The sequence below is a fragment of the Crocuta crocuta genome, unplaced genomic scaffold, assembly GCF_008692635.1.
Source record: "Crocuta crocuta isolate KB4526 unplaced genomic scaffold, BGI_CrCroc_1.0 scaffold260, whole genome shotgun sequence".
In the NCBI taxonomy this organism is placed as follows: Eukaryota; Metazoa; Chordata; class Mammalia; order Carnivora; family Hyaenidae; genus Crocuta; species Crocuta crocuta.
Window position 1 is genome coordinate 3782637 of NW_027527525.1, and position 5538 is coordinate 3788174.

At 45.7% G+C, this 5538-nt stretch overlaps 1 protein-coding gene and 1 long non-coding RNA gene across 6 annotated transcripts in view; one reads left to right on the top strand and one right to left on the bottom strand.

The window, feature by feature from the left end:
* MTSS1 (MTSS I-BAR domain containing 1) overlaps positions 1–5538 on the top strand; it is a 163968-nt gene that overhangs the window by 4173 nt on the left and 154257 nt on the right. The window lies entirely within an intron of this gene.
* LOC144231944 (uncharacterized) lies at positions 14–5168 on the bottom strand. Its single transcript, XR_013335253.1, has 3 exons — positions 4884–5168; positions 3109–3326; positions 14–600 (listed from the first exon to the last, which is right to left on the bottom strand). It is a non-coding gene; the product is annotated as an uncharacterized LOC144231944 (long non-coding RNA).

The following is a 5538-nucleotide window of genomic DNA, read 5'->3' on the forward strand; positions in this document are numbered from 1 at the left end:
TTAGATCCTAAAACCAAATAGTGTCCTCAGCCTTGTTGCTCAAGAATCAGCATGTTGGGAGCTGAGTTGGGCCTGGCGCAGGGAGAACTTTGTACTAGGTTCCGGAGTGTGTTGGGGGTTATATAATGAGACTGGGGGGTGAAGAACACCCGACCACACCTTGAATTCCCTACCCCATAGCTCCCCTGTGGACAGGGGTGTCCTGTTACTAGCACCTGCGCTGAGCAGAATAGGGGCCTTGTTCAGTTCCTCTCCACTGCCCCCCACCTCTGTTTGTACCAGTATCCTCTCTCCTGGATTCTGCCTTAAAATTCGAGCTGCTAAAGGAACTTCTTGAATTCCATGGAAATCTTTTGTGGTTCGAAGGCATGACATGGTATTTTCCCTTACTTATCATACATCAAGAATGCGGGTATTGGGTCCAGCGCCGGATAATGATTTCAGGTTGTTTTCCCTCTTCTACCGCTTTGGCTTCGGGGTCCTGTCAGACGAGAGGCTCCCTTCCTTGGTGTTTATCGAGGGCCTGCGTGTGGAAAGTCTTTGGCTGGCCAGCCAGGAGCCATGGAGCCACCAAGGCGTGTCCTTGGAGAGCAGCTTGTCCTGTGGGGCATGAGTAGATAACGTGAGTGTAATATGGTGGTCACGAAGGAAGGGCATCAGCCAGCCTTGAAGGACCTGCCTTTGACTCTTCAAAAAAAAAAAAAAAAAAGATAATAATAAAACTGTTTTCTCAAGGAAGATACTGAAAACCTGGCCAAGGTCTCCTAGGGCAGCCAGGTACTCTGAAGGGAGGCTGGCTGCCCTAGAAATGGTGACACACAAAAGCAGAACAAGCAAAAAACCCTTGTAAAGTACAGATGGGCCTCATGTTGGCTTTTCTCTTAGCAAATGGCTGTGTTTGCCCAGGATTTTACAGCTTCCTCAGTTTGGGCCTGTGGGAGAAGAAGATGAAGTGAAGATATCATAAAATCTGCAGCAGGAAACCACCCAGAATGGGTGCCTGTTCAAAGATGTAGGGCCTGTTCTATCTAGATCAATCTGTTTGGTGTTGTAGGTCAAACCTCATCCAGGTTTAGAAAGAAGTCTTTTTTGGGGCGAGGGGTTCTTAGCTTGAATGTTTCTCTGGGAAAATCCCTTCTACATCATATTTAGCCAAATTGTTTAGAACTTCTTGCTTGATGCTGTGAACCTTGATGCTCTGAATTTCCACAGTTAGCGATGCCCCGAAAAAAGAGAGAAGGTCGGTCCTAGGTCATGGTTTGCTTGGAAGATGAGCTGAGTTTGAATTTTGCCTGGTTCAGCTATCAGTCACTTCTTATGAGAGTAACTCATAATTCTGTAGTATTTATAGTATTTATTGAGCATTAGCAAGCACCGAGCTTGATGCTATGATTCAGCATGTAAAGATACAGAATTCCCAGTTAAATCTGAATTTCAGATACGCCAGCAACTTTTTGGTGTAAGTATGTCCCGTACAAACTGTGCCCTCCCGGCTACTGATCTCTTGTACGTTCAAGTGCTCTTTTGCAACCAGGAAAAGGGAAAAAGCTAAAATGATCTCTGTCAATATGGCCAGTTCATTTGAGGTTGTTAAAATGTTTGGAGGATGAAAAGGTTGAAACTATTGATCTATTAGATGCTTTATCTAGAATTTTCATCTAGGCTTTTCCAGTCTTCCCAGGGATAGGTGAGAGCTGGCAGGATTCCTTCTCTAGACCGTTTAGGTGTTCAAATTGGGTATGGAAAATTGAGATCATTTCAAGTTCACCATTGCTTCTCGGAACTGCCTTCAGGACACTTTCCCCTTAAACCCACACCTCGGCGAAAACAAAGAAATACTTTTCCCCCAGCCAAACAAAAGCCAAAGGCAGATTTAGCAGCCTAGGACATCAGACAAGAAGTATCTGGGCCTCTTCAGAGGGAACTGACGGATGCCTTAAGCAGTTTAACTCAAGATTTGCAGATTGCACTGCTGATACGGCCTTATTAAGTAGCAAACCAGAGAGACAAATGGAGTAAATTAATTGGCTGAACGTTGAGGAAGCCCATTGTGTTTGATTGTATTTGATTGCCGAGGATCTCCCTTGAATTAGTGGGAGATTGTGGAAGGTTTCATCTGAGTATCTGAGACACAGACACCCTGCCCCCAAAAGCAAAACCAAACCCACCCAGCTAAGATTCCAGAACAGCCCACCCGCTGGCAGTGTTTCGCATCTCAGCCCAGGGAGGACTTTGGCATGGGGCTGTATCATCTCAGTTGCTTCCCTATTTAAGATTGTCTTACGTGCCACCTGGTACATAGTAGGTGCTCAGTATTCATTGCATGGGGTGAACATGGAGCAGGAAGGAACTGGTGAGAAGCTATGTGCCAGGTATTGTGCTAAGTGCTTGATGGGCATGGTTTCTTGGTACCCTCACATCACCCCCACTTTACAGATGAGAAAACTGAGGTTTGGAGAGAGGCAGTAACTTGCCCAGGGCCATGGTGAGGTGGGCAGGTCTTCAGACCTTGACTCATTTGATCCTAAAGCTGGAGCTCCTTTATGGAACATGCTGAAGGTAGAGAGGGGGAGCGGATTTATGGCTAGAGGACAGCATACGGAACACTTTCCTGAGTTCTACAGGGAAGGAATCAAGGTCCTGTCTCTGTGGCTCTAGCCCAGAGCCAACCCGGAGGTGTGAACTTGAGCTGAGATGCCGTGAGGACTGTTGTAGGGCGGGCCACTCCCATCTGGCTGTCACTTTTGTGGAAGTCCTTTGATTTATGATCTATTGATCTATTGTGGCTTCCTTCCCTTTCCCACTCACCCATCTTCTCTAACAGGCAACCTGGCATTCTCCCTTCCTCTTCTGGGTGTGCAGAGAGGAAAGAAGCCTTTGGGCCAGGCTCTGGCCCGTAACCCTCAGCCTTGGCTCCTGTCCTTGTCCCCATACAAAGTGTCTGCAGTCTTCTTCTCCGTGACTGGCCAGAGGGCCATGTTTATACGTCCAGGGAGCCCATCAGTCCCTGAGACTGGGCGACTATGCAAGCCTGGCAACCCTTTCTAATTATAGGAGTTAAATAAGTTCACCCAAAGTTCAAATGAGGCCCCAAAGAGAACTCCTTACCTTGAACTCATTTCGTGTCCAGCCCTGGAACTCTCTTGTAAAAGAGCTTTCTGTATTTAATTATGTCCCGGTAGCCCTCCAGTTTGGTTGAGTCTGTAGAGCCATTTCAGGTCTGTGTTTGGAGAAGTTGATGGGATTGCCAAAAAAACTCCTCCCTCTGCTGAGTCTTGGCATACACAGCCTTGGTCATAGTTTCTAAGTGGTTTTTCTTTTCCTGTCTAGTTTAAGTGGGTAAAAAAAAAAAATCAATTGAGTGCCTTTTGAGCTGTGTGCTTTTTATTTGCTTTCTTCCCCTTGAACAATTTGGGCAGCAGTAAAATATGAGCTTGCTCAGCATCAGTGACCTCCTGAGTCCTGGAGGTGGATGTCAGGTTTTGCCCGGGACTCCCTTCCCTGCCACCTCCCACAGGATGGGTCTCTAGGGGGCCGGAGGATTGGGTCTGGCCAGAGAAGGAGGTTCTGGGCACGTGTGCCCCTTTTGGTGGAATGGCCTGGTTACAGGCACAGGAGCATCTGATTCCCTGCCATTCTTAGCACACTGATGCCTGGACCGTATTTCTTAGAGGCCGTCATTCAGTGCTTCTGGGGTACATCTTGGGCATTCAGGTTTTTTGGTAAAGTACCCCCAGGTAATCCTGTGTAGTCAGGCTTGAGAACTACTGAGTTATACACAGTTTCAGCATCCTTAAAAGTATTTTCTCGACCTTACCGAAGTCGGAGTAAAAGCATGTTTAGATGTTTGCACAACAGTGTGAATATACTTAACACTGCTGAACTGGACACTTGAGAGTGGCCGAGATGGTATGTTCCATCTATTTATTTATGCTCTGTGTATTTTGCCAGGATTGAAAATAAAAGTAGGGGCTTCTGGCTGGCTCATTTGGATGAGTGTTCAACTTCGGCTCAGGTCATGATCTCACAGTTCGTGGCTTCAAGCCCCACGTTGGCCTCTGTGTTGACAGCTCAGGGCCTGGATCTGGCTTCGGATTCTATGTCTCCCTCTCTCTCTGCCCCTCTCCTTGTCTCTCTCAAAAATAAACATTAAAAAATAATAGTAAAATTAAAAAAAGAAATTTATGGTGAACCAACATTAAAGTAAATAAATTGAAATAGAAAAATAGAAAAAGCATCTTTAGAATTCTTAACAATTTTAAATATATAGTAGTCCTGTCCAAAATAATTTTCATTTTTTAAAAAAAAGTTTATTTTTGAGGGCGGGGGAAGGGGTAGAGAGAGAGAGGGACGGAAGGCCCAAAGCAGGCTCCGTGAGAGAGGGAGGGACAGAGGACTCACAGCAGCCTCACGAATCATGGGATCATGACCTGAGCCAAAGTTGGGTGCTTAACCGACTGAGCCACCCAGGTGCCCCTCCAGTATGATTTTCTACAATAATGGAAATAGTCAAATGTTAGCCAGTAGCCACATGTGACTGTTGAGCACTTGAAGTATGGCCAGCATGACCAAGAAACTGATTTTTAAGTTTTACTCATTTTCAGTTTGTTTAAATAGCCCTATGTGGCTAACAACTACCATACTGGACAGTACAGATCTATATGTAGCATACCATCTAAAATAATGAGCAAAATAGTAAAAATAGCTTCCTGCACACCTGTGTTTCCTTCTGGCCCCTTTATTGCCTCTAAACCCCTCCTGAAGAAATTCTAGAGCTCCTATTGACTTTGGAGTCAGGGAGATCTGGTTTTCAATCCTGTGGGCAATTTGCTTAATCTCTCAGCCTCCTTTTCTTCTGTAAATGGGTCTAAGAAAGTACCCACCTTAGACGACTCTGAAACGAGACCTTGCTTGTGAAGTGCTCCACATGGTGCCTGGCGTGCTCCTGGCCCTCGAATATTCGCTGCTATTACTCTTCCAGCTTACAGATGTGGAAATTGAGAGGGGCGCCTGGGTGGCTCAGTTGGTTAAGCGTCCGACTTCGGCTCAGGTCATGATCTCACAGTTCGTGGGTTCGAGCTCTGCGTTGGGCTCTGCTCAGAGACTGGAGCCTGTTTCAGATTCTGTGTCTCCCTCTCTCTCTCTCTGACCCTCCCCTGCTCACGCTGTCTCTCTCTCTCTCTCAGAAATAAATAAAAACACTAAAAAAAAAATTTTTTTTTTTTTTAAAGGAGCTTCCCAAGCTCTTTAAATCAGTGTAGCAGTTCTCTCTCCCCTATTTCTTAGGGCAAACCTACCCCACCCTTGACCTAGCTGTGTTTAGAATTTGCAGGGAAGTTGCAAGAAATGGAGAAATTGAGTTTTTTTTTTCCTTGCTAAGTAAATCACTCCTGAGTTCATTATAACCTCATCTGCCTCAGCTGAGCCTATTTGCAGTTTTCTATTTGCAAACCGCTGTCTATCAAGGGAGAGGAGGGCTGGGTGCCTGGCTGAGGTCCTCAGGGCATTTAATGCTTATTAAAAAAAAAAAAAAAAAGT